Raw genomic sequence first — 13105 nt, forward strand, 5'->3', positions numbered from 1 at the left:
TCGAGCTCAGAGCATTGTTTCCATATATATATACTTAGAACAAAAGTTATAAGTGGACATAGCATTTTGTGAGCTCCCAGAGATTTGGGATATCTGAAGGACTGTAAATATGAGAAGTGTTCTACTTGTTGCAGTCCAGGGTCCCATACTGGAATTACCACCCCACCCACGATCTCGTGGCGGAGCCCAGTACATTGGCTCAGCACTGCCCTTTTTTTCCTCTACTATAAAGAAAAGGAGTCAGTTTGAAAAATCCCTATTTTACTGCATTTTCACATTAGGGAGTTGAAAGAGCAGCAATTGAATTCAGGACAAAACAATGAAATATCACATCATTGAGTTTTTTTCTTTCTTCTTATAAATTGCCTGTCTCCAGATACAAAAAGAACCATCTTCTGGTCGCCCATCTTTGCTGAAGGACCCAGTTTCAAACTATTACTGGCCCAACCCCAAACCACCATTTAATCAGGCTGAGATGCAAGCTCACCCTGCAGCAGCCCCTCAGATGTTTGTTTTCTGCAGCTACAAGTAGGTCCCAGTGTGGTGTGAGCAGGATGTACAGGAGCGGGCAGCGATGGCTCTGGACGGGTCTGGCTCCGGACGGGTCTGGCTCCGCAGCTGTTACTAGTCCCAGCTTTCATGGCACGGCAGGGCGTGAAACAGTCCTGGGGGGACTGGGGGGTGCTGTGCAGAGCAGAGGAGGACACATCTCCCATCCACACTGTTTAGCAGCACATGTGCCAAGCAGGGAAATCATTTGCAGAACACTGCTGGTGAGGGATCTCAATGATGAGTGTGTTTGGCCCCTTACTGCCCAGAGACATCTTGGTGTTGGGATCGCTTATGGGATCAGGACAAAGCAGGGATGAGTTGGGATGCTGCAGTCTGGTCCCTGAGCAAATATCTAGGCTCAGCTCCTCCAAAACACCCTGTGGACCTTTTAAACCCAGCCAGTGATGTGGGCAGCATGTGAACAGTTTGCAGAACTCGCTGGGATTTTCAGCCACCTCTCAAGCTCACCTCTACCTTGTGATCCCTGTTTCAGTGCTTTTCTGAGTGAGGCTGACCCCACAGCCCTTTTTACTCTGGTTGGGAGTTTATTGCTTTTAGGGTCATTGAATCCCTCTGCCTCTCTAAAGAGCGGCAGTATCCAACAGCAGCAGATACTGCTGACGCAAAATTGCACAGGCTCAAGGCAACCTGAAGCTACTCTAGAGACCCCCCCCATAAGACCTCCAAGCTAGGCATTATCTCTCCTATTTTTCTAGTGCCATCTAGTAAGTCCACGACAGTGTCCCACCATGCCAGACAAGCTCTGGGCATCGCGCTGGAGCTGCGGAGACAGCCGAGAGCTTGTGTCTCTGCTGCTGCTGGATAGAACATCACCAGGAGACAGGAAAGGCCACAGCGAAGGTGGTGGGAGGGCTCCGGCAGCAGCAGAGCAGCCCACTCCCTACTCTGCTGCAGCTGCCTGAGGTTGCAGCAGCTCCAGGGTGATTCGTCCTCGACCGGGAGTAATTGGTGTTGGCTACTGAAACACCGAGCCCTGAAACTGTTTCATCATCTTTAGCATTTCCCGCTACATGACGTGCAGCTTTGTGAAGTGCTCTGCTTGGTGTTTGCACTGGAGCAAAGCCCTTAGTCACCTCCTGGTCCCAGCAGCAGCGGTGTGCCGGTCCTGGGGAAGAAGTAGGCAAAACAGATCTCGCCAGAACAGGCAAATTACATTCACTTGCTCAAGGAAGAAAAAAAAAAAAGAAGAAGAAAGTAAGAGGAAGTGAATAATTTAAAGCAGCAGGATCCAAAGTGAGTCCCTTTATTATAGAAAAGCCTGAATCATCTACCGGCATGGTATGGGGGTTGCAAGAGCCCGAGTGATGGCAGGGAAATCTTTCCATGCAAGAAGGTGCACATACTGATGGCAAAACAAGTAAATTGGACTTTGCTAACTGCTTGCTGTGGTTTTATCTGACAGGGCTTCTTTCTCAGAGCTGAGGAAATGACTGCCCTGGGGCTGGCTTGCCCCAGCAAACCTCCGTGGGGCCTGGAAGACTGACAATGTCGGAACATGCTCTAAGAGGAAGATAGTCCTATAGAGAAGATCTTCTACCGTGAACATTTAGCATCATGTGTTTTAAGATGTTTGGTTGCCTAAAATGTTGGTGGATTTGTTTTCCAAGCCAGGTGTTTTGCCCATGGGCACCTGGAGACCTTTACCAGAGCATTTTGCTCCCCCTCCCACCACCTCCATCACCAACCCTGAAAAATTCACCCCCAGAAATGAACAGGTAGGGGTTGCAGTGATCGTAGCATTCCTGATGGGAAGCACCAAGCAGGTGCTCTTGAAGATTGCCAGGTCTTCCTATATAGGACTTCCTATACTGTAACCAGCCCCTGAAAGAGGCTGCAGCATGAGCCCCCTGACCATGGGATGGTGCATTTATGGGGCTCTCCCCCGTGCTGGCAGCCAGCTGCACTCTGCAATTTGCTGTAGCCTTCAAATCATCTGCAAAGGTGATCCTGAAAACCCCCATGGGCAATTCAGCAGTGGGGAGTCCACCGTCCTCGGCACAATATCAAACCCTGCATTGGGCTGCGAGGCACCCACACCTCTGGCGGTAAGAGAGACCTCTGCCAAAACTCCCACCCCAGCAGCCAGATTTATGGGCTGGTAAAAGGCTGGGCCTGCCATGCTCTTCTCCAGCCATAAAGCAGGCAGTCCTTGTAGAAATAAGCCTTGTCATCACATCCCAGTTGAGATGCACAGTGAAGCACATCTCTTGTTTGAGCTGTAGCTCCTGCATCTCCACAGACTTCAGCCGACATCTTCTAGGTGATGTTTTCAAATTTCCTCTCAGTACGATGAAAGACTGGAAGTTCAATTTATTGAAAGAAATAATCTCAGCTCCTGGAGCTGAGATTTCAATTTCACCACCTCACCCCAGGAGCTAGGACCTTGGCACAGATGGATAGTCCCTATCTGTTAATCCAGCACGAGAGAGAAGAAAGGAAGAAAATGCTCATCATTTTGTAGCAAACCAAAGAAAGAAATCATTTTGGGGCCCTGCTCCTACCTGAGACTCAAAGAGCACTGATGCGTTGAGGCCTTAGCATGGTTTTTTTGGAAAGGTCAAGCGCATGTTCCCAGTACAGAACGACCAGAATAAAAATTGTCATTAAATTCTGTGTGACTAAAAACCCTGATGCAGAGTCGCCGCGACTGAAAATCCCAGAGAACATGAAATGCTGTTATAGTTGTACCACAAGGCTTTGGATTTTTTTCTTCCTCTACCCTGCTGGTGCGTGATGTTCCTGCAATTTATTTAGTCTGTGTGTCTAACAGTGTGTGAGCAGAAGGAGGGGACAGGAATGTAGTGTAAAGCAAATTGATTTGTGGTTTTCCTTGTATCCAAACCATACAATTCATTAAAGGAAGAGCTTACATTTTAGCCCCAGCATAAATCTCTCTTATGTTTTGGGTAATCCGTGAAAAAAAAAAAACAAAACAAAGAGTACATTTTTGGGAAGAAAAAGGATGTGCACACAGAGGGACCTGTGCACTGCCACCACCAGAAGACAGGTGAGGTCCAGGGCCATGTGTGGGGACACTGGATGCTGGCACGGGTGGTGGTGGCTGCCTGGGGACCACCCTGCGGGACACAGGAAGCAGCTGCTCAGGACAGACAACCGAGGGCGGGAAGTCACCAATAAATTACTTCTGATCTCGCCATGACCCACTGCAGAAACTTCCCTACCTTAGCTCATCTTTTCAACACATCTCCACTGACAACTGATTTGTGGTGAGTTTGTTGGGTTTTTTTTAAACCAAACTTAGAAAGCAACCCAAACACACGAGCACTGAATAATTACCATACACATTTAGCACCTACATGATAAAAGCTCTTGCACTGCTCTTTTCCGATCCGGAGCACCATAGACTCTGAGTAATCATTTCTAACCCCGTGCTACCGATGTTCGTGTTGCTTTCCCAGGGTCAGAAAGCTGAGGTTGAGGGTGAGCCCGACATCCTGGAAAGGCCTCAGAGTCAGACCGAGAGAGCGTGGGTGTCGCTGAAATTTTTCAGCTCTCCCTGCTCCACACAGACTTTTCAAAAAGGCAGAGCCAGGACTCATGGCCTGTATTTCTCTTCCTGCTGTCCCTTTGAACACCATTCCGCATGCAAACATGCCTGTGGACTAAATAGCTCGAAGCTCATCCTTTCCAGCAGCCATATGTTACCTTGTCTTCTTCAAGCCTCCATACGGCTTATGCTGCAGCTGAACCCAAAGCAGCGGTGCGGGGAAAAATTATGATGGAAATAATCTGAGGAAAGAAGGAAGTCAGAGCAGCTCTGCCAGCTTTTATATCTCCTCCTAGAGTGGGCATGAATATACACAGCTTGGAGGAAGCACATGCAGCCACGTTCCTCGCTCACACTAGTTTTGAATAGGGGCGGGAGGACCTGTCACCCCAAAAGCGAGTGATTTTCCTGGGCGCTGCGTCAGAGGGTTGGTGGTGCAGCCTGGCACGCCGCGGTGCCCGCTGGTATGCTTTCTGCGCCAGTTCCTGAAGCTGTTGGAGATCTTTGGTGCTCACCTCCCATAGCCACCTCCTGGCTCGCCAGGGCAGGTGGGCGCAGGGGCTCCTCCAGCAGTGGCTGCAAGGGCGCGGGAAGTGAGTGGAGGAACAGTGGGGAAACAGGGAGGTGAAGAGCAGGGCGGATGGACCAAGTGTCCAGCACATGGAGAGAAAATCAAAATCCCACAAAGGCACAGGTTCCTCACTTGGAAGGCTGTCTGAAGTGCTGTTCTCCAGTGGACTGAGGAGGAAGAAGACGTTTTAGATGATACTCAAGGTACAGCATGTGTTGCTTTCAGGTGTGTTCATGGAGGATTTAGGGACAGCTTGATCTACTTAAGATGCAAAAGATAGTCCAAGATAGACTGAAAATCTGGAACAAAACTGAATGACATTATGTTGTTACAACCAGATAAACACTCTGTTCCTCTTTCAAAGATAAGCAGATTTTACTGCAGGTCTTTCTACTTTTTATCCTCATGTTTTGTACTTCTGATGAACTGTTCTCTCAAGAGAAGGCAGCTCCTCCATGTCCACGTTGCTGAGGGTAGCTGCTCCAGGTCCGGCTGGCAAATGAAATCTCCTCCTTGAAAGAAGTTATCCATATTCAGTGAAAAGGCTTCTCAAAATTGTATGGAGAGCCTTTTAATTAAAAAAAAAAAACCAAAAACAAACCCCCAAAAAAACACAGTTATGTTAGTCCCATGATAAGGAATTCAGCCTACTCTTACTTTACTCCACTTACAGGTCTTCAGCTCTGCTTTTACAACAGCTGGGAACAGAAACGCAAATTCGATGCCAGTCCTGGTTCCAGAACTGTAGTCAGTCCAAAATGTAAAACCTCTTCGGTTAATAGCTTTAGCTCTGTCCCTCTTTACTCCCCAGCCTTTAAGCATTCACTCCTCAGTGAAGTGCCAGTGTTCAGCCCCCGGCTCTTGTCTGGAGGCATCTCCTCAGGATGTCAGAGGTTTGCACAGTCAGACGTTTGATAAACCCCCACTTTTGAAGGAGCCTCTCACAAGCCGTTGGAGCTTTCTGAGTCTATTTTGTCCAAGAAAAATTATTTTAGATCCATAATAAGGAGTTTATTCCAGGTCTTTTTCTCTTTCGTATGCAATATTTTGGTTCTAGCTATACCATTGCCAGCACCATGGGCTGTTTGTTTTTGTTCCTGCTAATGAAGTAAATAGCTTTGCGTTCCAGCTCATGATAATAACACAGCTATATTCCTGGTTGGCCTTAGCCAAGACAAGCTATTAAAATGAGTTTTGTTTTGTCACGTTTCAGTTTCTGAATCACCTTCAGGAGGTGTGGAAAGGCACAGAACAGGCTGAGAGTCAAAGGCAGGAAAAGCATCTGAGACGAGCCTGCTGCTCCAGGCTCTGCTGGGACAAAAGCAATAACGTTGCTTGCCTCCTAATGCCGTGCAGACGCGTGTGAGAAAAGGCTCATTTTTTTGTGTGTGTTTGAAGTACAGCCCTTTTTTTTTCAATCTGCCACTTGCAACTCATGGTGAAATGCCTGCGCAGACTGTCCGCTGTCTTTTGCTGCAGGGAGGTGGGCAGTGGAAAACACAGAGCTGGGCTTCGCCGGGTGCTTCCCTGTTACTGGAGTCATTTTGTTCAGCAGTGGCTGTTCTGACAGAAGAGAAAAAAAAGGAAAAAAGAAAAAGGCTGTTAGATTATTTCACATGACTTGAACTGTGCAGCCTGATACGATCATTAGAAAGCTTTGACTGTGTTATTTATAACTTTTGATGCTAGCACAGCTTTGTGCAGGCTCCTCTCTGAAGCTCCTACCTTGGCAGCTGCCATCAGCAGCTTCGCCTAATGTGGAGGCATCCATGATCGCAGTCGCTGGTGGGGTGGTGGGTTGAAGAGATCATCTTTTTGTTCACCGCATGAAGATGCCGCCTTCTGCTTTGCTGGGGACGAGGAAGGCTTGAGCCTTTTCCTCTCCCCACATCCAGCCTGCCACATGCTCCTCAACACAGGCTCATTTCATTAGCTGTGTAGGGTTGCATCCACGCCTGGATCCCATAGGACCTTGGTATGGATCCAGCATCACTCACTGCATGGGCAAATCTTTTTTGAAAGGGACTAGCAAATTTCAGGGCAGACAGGAAAAAAGCCTTCTCCTCGGCAAAACAAGCCTCTGAGCAGTTGCCAATTACTGCTGCAACAGCTCATTATGTCAGGTAGTGTTTGAAAGCCAGAGATTTATAAGCCAGGGTCACATAAAGTCTATGGCAAATCAAATCTGTGATGAAAAAAAAACCTGTAATAAAAAGATTCAACACAGGAAGTCTGATAAACTGTTAATTTCACTTAGGATAATTACAGTATTTACATCTAGGTAGTGCTGACAGTTCAGGGCTTTGATATTCTCTAATGTGATTTATGGGCAGCAGAAAGGAGCTGGGTTGAGGTCATCATCTTTGTCCCAGGAACATCTGCTCTCCATGCAAAGCTCTGATGAGCGTGTGCCGCCCCAGCAGATATGACTGACCACACGTGCCTCCCACCTGAAGCAGACTGGTCATATACATCATCCACAGCACGGCATTTTCATGGGCTGCTGCTCAGAGATGACCCTACATCGTGCTGACTAAATGCTAATGAAGATACTACATTTACAGGCAACTCAAAAGAGCTTGACAAAGAGCCCAAGGGAATAAGCTAAAAATGGTGTATTGACTCCAGAAGAGACAACTGGGAAAGGAGAAAGGAAATGAGGCCGCCTCATCTTCCAGGAGCTGCTCTTGGTGCTTCAGTAGACGGTTCATCAACAGCAGACGCAGCCCCAGGTATAAAAGAGACCACTGTCATCACCCATAGCTCCATTCTGCCAACACAACCTACATCATCAGGCTGAGCGAACAGCCACAAAATAAGTAACACCCAGGGCTCTAACATCAATGTCTTTCAGCACAAATGCTTTTGCTGCTTGTGTTTTTGAGGACTAGCTGTGTCCCTCTCTCACAGATGCCATCCTTCCCCTTGGAAATCTCCAGCTGTAAGTGGGACAAGCCGTGTAGGTAAGGTGGTGAAAGTGATCGCAACCCGAGACAGAAATGTCACATGAACACATTGGTTGCAGAAACAGTAAAAGCAATTTTTGAGAGAGGTGTTGTATGTAATATGGGAACAGAATAAGGATGGGCTCAGTTCCTCCATCAGCAGAAGGAGCACCTCTGCATGCCAGTCTCAGGTTATAAAGGCAGGTAGCATCTGGACCATAAAAAAGGAGACTGTTTTGGTTTATCAACTGCTGATGACTGTCTGAAGAGAGGCTGATGCTCATGGGTGACACCAGGGGGGACAGGGACAAGGTCTGGGAAACAGGTGAAAGCCTATTCTTCTGAAGCAAATCCAGCACAGCCCTTTCTGCATTTTACCCTCCTGGCTGTGCTGTCCAGTAGATACATTGGGATTGACATTTACCTCAGCCCTCTCAAGAAGATCTCACATGGATACAATGAAATCTGTCCTATAATGCCTGAAAAAGGATGGGGATCTCGTTCTGCCTCCTACCTGGGAGCGATGTCTCTCTTCCATCTCACTGCCCTGCAGGAAAGGTACACAGTGGCACCAAGAGACACACAAAATACCTGCCTGGGAGGACAAGTTTGGGTTGTTCTTCACACCAATCCCTTTAGGGAGTGGTTTATCTTATTGGAAGGTTTCTGGAGAAACCAGAAGTTCAGGGACAATCCTCACAGGGCTGTCGTCTTTCTTCGTATACTTTCATCTTTGAATGGTTTGGAGATCAGTGATTTATGAGTATTTTAAATGTTCAGTCTCTACTTAGCTGAGCAGGGAAACAGATGGCCACTTGCTCTGTTTGGAGCAGCGAGATGCGAGAGCCTCAGCACCTGGGGCCTGTTCTCATCTCCAAAACCAAACATGAGTGAAAGGGTTTTGTGACAAGCATAATGACTTACACACTGAACCCATACCAAACTGAACTCGTGTTTTACAGAAAAGGCTGCAGCCCTGGGATGAATTTTGGCAAACACACGCCCTTCAAAAAATCCACAATACTGAAATTTGGGGTGGGGGGGTTTACAGAAAACATCCAAGCCCATGTTTTGCATTAAAAAATCATAACGTTTCATGTCTCAAATGTCAAAATGAATCATTTCAATGCATCCAATACAACTGGGATGAAGAGAATGCTCCAACAGCACGCCACCTCTCTCAGTGAGTGGACAGGAGATGAATGCACTTTTTGATTTGCATTCTTCTAGGACATGTAAGAGGAAGGGGGATGAAAAGGATACTAAGCAGGCTGCATCTCCGGAGAAAACCTCCTTTAATCCCCTTCGCTAGCACATAAGGACCCACTTGAGACCCAGCACGGGAAGACAAAGAGGGGATGAGAGAGACAACAGAAGAAGAGCACAACCAAAAGAAGAGGACATTTTCTCGAAGGCACCGCCAGTGCGCTGCCATCTAGGGTCATCTACCCATGACAGCAGATCAACTGAAAATACCTACCTGCTGCCCCATGGACAGAAAATCCCAATGTGCGGGGGCCATACTGCTTTGCAGTCCCCTCTTGAGTTATGATACCTACCACAGTGGTACCTCTGGCACCTTTCCAGAGGGAACTGCCAATGCCCTCCTCCTGGTTCATGTGCTGGAGCAGTGAGACCAGGACTCACCTTTCATGCAAGAACCAAGAAAGCAGGCGACCGAGCCACATTCGCAGCCATATGGAGAGAAAAGGCAGCAAACAGGCAAACTCCAGGCCGCTGCAGTGGAGCAGGTAAATTCAGTAAGGTAGCAGGCACTGGTGCGTCCCCACACTCAGATCTGGCTTTTCCAGAAGCAGCTGCTGCTAATTTTCAACAGATTTTTAAATTGAAACCTCAAATGCTTTTTTTTTTTTTTTTATCTTTTGCAGCTGGGACCGTTGCTGGTAATGGCATGAAGTGAAGGCCTGGCGAGCTGCGCCATCACGGGCCTGAGCTTTGGGCAGCATCTCGTTCTGTGTCCGATAAGGAGAGGCCGGAAAGCAGGTGAAAAAAATGAGACAACAGGCCAATGTCCTGTTGTTGTGAAGGACTCAAGTGACAGAGAGACAAAGCAGACCTTCCAGCAACTTGTCGCTTGACTTCTGGGATAGGATGCAACTTCAGCTCAGGTGAGCCAGAAATCATCCCACTGACCTCCACCCCGCTCCCCCAAGGCTGTGGAGGGAGAAATGGCACAGTTGATGCCTCGGGATCTCCATGGGAACCGGATCAGAGAGGGGGAAAGTGGAAGACGAGAGCAGAGAGCAGACTGGAGCGAGCAGCAGAGAATGGGGAGGTGGCAGTGGTGGGCAAGCGGCACGTGGAAGCCACTAGTGCGGCTGAGACGCCCTGCAGTGAGCAGTAACGGGCTTGCTGCAAAACCTGCTGCATTGGGGAAGAAAATGAAGCAATATGTCTAGCGCATGTGGTAGGGGAATGGCATGTTTCCTCACAGCAGATTAAAGCCAGCAGCAATATCAGCAGAGCGAGCTTGTGGGGAAAGTCAAAAGCAGGCAAGAGCTCGCTCTTCCCACAGGTTTTGTGCGGAGGGGAAGAACAGGGTGACCTGGACGAAGAGATAGAGTGTACCCTCTGCAAGTTTGCTGATGACACAAAACTGGGAGGAGTGGCCGATACACCAGAAGGCTGTGCTGCCATTTAGCGAGACCTGGACAGGCGAGAGAGCTGGGCAGAGAGGAACTTAATGAAGTTCAATAAAGGCGAGTGTAGGGTCCTGCACCTAGGGAGGAATAACCCCATGCACCAGTACAGGCTGGGGGTTGACCTGCTAGAAAGCAGCTCTGCAGAGAAGGACCTGGGAGTTCTGTGGACAACAAGCTCACCATAAGCCAGCAATGTGCCTTTATGGCCAAGGCTAATGGTATCCTGGGGTGCATTAGGAAGAGTGTGGCCAGCAGGTCAAGGGAGGTTATCCTCCCTCTCTACACAGCCTTAGTGAGGCCACACCTGGAGTACTCTGTCCAGTTCTGGGCCCCCCAGTTCAAGAAAGACAAGGAACTACTGGAGAGAGTCCAGCGGAGGGCTACAAAGATGATCAGAGGACTGGAGCATCTCTCCTACGAGGAGAGGCTGAGGGAGCTGGGACTGTTTAGTCTGGAGAAGAGAAGACTGAGGGGGGATCTTATTAACACTTACAAATACCTTAGGGGTGGCTGTCAAGAGGAGGGGACCAGACTCTTCTCAGTGGTGCCCAGTGACAGGACAAGGGGCAACGGGCACAAACTGAAACATGGCAAGTTCCATCTCAATATGAGGAAAAGCTTCTTTACTTTGAGGGTGACAGAGCATTGGAACAGGCTGCCCAGAGAGGTTGTGGAGTCTCCTTCTCTGGAGATATTCAAAACCCGCCTGGACGCAACCCTGTGCAACGTGCTCTAGGGGAACCTGCTTTGGCAGGGGGTTGGACTAGATGATCTCCAGAGGTCCCTTCAACCCCAACCATTCTGTGATTCTGTGATCCACTCCATGGTGTGTTGCTAGAAGCCTGGAAAACTGGTTGAGGCTTCAGCCATTCCTCTCAGACAACAGACACCTTTAAACTATCAGACTCCTGATGGCCTGCCATTATTTTAATGTATGGCCCGTAAGGCGATTTTGAGGGGGAAACTCGACACTCTGTGTTTCCCCCTCAAACTGCTGCTCAGTTTGGTTGCTGTCTGTCCCCTCCTACTTCTGCACAGCCCAACATGCCATCTTGGTGTCACATCATCCTAATTCTGGCATTTTAATGTAAGAGCAGCAAGGGATTTGGCGCACGAGGCGCAGCCGGTGCCGCACAGCACCTGGAGCTCGTTGCCTCCTTTCCAAAAGGAGAGGGAAGACGCTGTCCAGTCATTTTGGCCTGCCCAGAGCGCTCTCCGCCAGGGCTTGCTCAGTGATGCATCTCACCTCGGCTGACAAACTTGTGGAAAGCATCAGAAATGTCAAAACTGCCTTCTGCTCCACAGCAGGTCTACCAGTGATTTGTTTTTCTCTAAGCCGGGCAGCTGCAGGATATGCCACTCTCTGCAGTTTTAACCATCTTCTCCTCCTGATTTTATTTTTGGGTCCACAGCTCAGACACATCCTCCATTTATCGGACAGGCAAACATCACTGATGTGGTCATTGTTTCTCCCCTGCTCACTTACCTTCCCCCTGGGATGGTTAGAAATGTGTCTCCACCTTCCACCCCAAAAAGCTGTCTGTATTTTGCAAGAAGGGGAAGCTGTAGTCGAAAATGATTGTTGCTTCAGGAAAAAAGAAAAAGGCAGTGGGAAGGAATGGGCCTTCCGCCTCTCACCACCACCACATCCAGTGCAGATGAAGGCCAAACCATAAAAGTCAGGATAGAGCAATGCCAGCCTGAGCAAGCAACCACGCCCTGGGGAATGGGGCGCTTTGTGCCTTTGGATAAAATCCAAAGAGGGTAAGATCCCTCTTACCTTCACTTGATGCTGCCTGTGCTGCGGAGTTTCTCACTTAGGTCGTTTGCTGAAGCTTTTCCTCTTCCCCCCCAAACACAACCCTTAATGTGGTACATTAAGGTAATTCAGCCCTGTGCTGGAGCTGCCATGGGTCACCACAGAGCTTGGGCTCTTAGCGGCAGGAGAACAGCAGCAGGGCCATTTCAACAGGTGGTGGCTGAGTACAGATTTTCTTTCCCAGGTCTGTAAGCACTTGCTGCTTTACAGTCCGTATTTTCCCATTTGAAATCAAAATCTGAAATAAAATTTAACAGTTATGGCTTTATGTGCTGTACCAGAACAGAGGTTTCAAGAGTGTGGGGGGAGAGTGCCTATAGACTGCTATTTGGAGGACTCCATTAAAAAAAAATAAAAGCAATAACAAAAAATACAAAACCCCCTGTCTTCTTGTGGGCACAGCCTCAAGCAAATGCACGCAAAGCTGCGAAGGAGAGGGAAATGTCTGCACTGATGTGTCTGTCCCCAGCCAAAAAAATATGGTCAGGGCAATATGGACAGACTGAAGGGAGACAAACCAGAATGATGTAGCTGGACCCAAAACAAAGTTAATAAGGAAAAAAATTCCCTGATCAGTGAGCATCTGGGTTCCAGGTCCTGAAAAATCAAACACTGTACACAAAATGGACTATCACAAACAGCAACATCTGACATTTTACTCAGCTGGACAGGACATTAAATGAGAGTTTAGATTTCAGGGAATGGCATTTAACCTGGATATTCTGCTGCCTGCATGAATGCTTTGACCACTGTTGAGATCACCTTTCTCCCCTCTTTTGTTCCATTCCTGCCCCCATCACCAAAACCACCTTGCAAATTCAGGATGAGCTTTTTACCATCTAGACCTGGTAAATAAGCTGTCCAACTATAAACCCTTTGGATTCCAGTTGTTCCTTTTCATTTCTTCAGGGTGGAAAACAGCAAACCATATCATTTCAGAGCACAGACACCAGCTGATAAAATAATCCTGACATTTGCTTGCTGCAGATTAAAGAAAGCCCCAGCAATTACTGAAAAACCTGCAAG

This window comes from Nyctibius grandis, chromosome 5 (genome assembly GCF_013368605.1).
Source record: "Nyctibius grandis isolate bNycGra1 chromosome 5, bNycGra1.pri, whole genome shotgun sequence".
NCBI classification, from domain to species: Eukaryota; Metazoa; Chordata; class Aves; order Nyctibiiformes; family Nyctibiidae; genus Nyctibius; species Nyctibius grandis.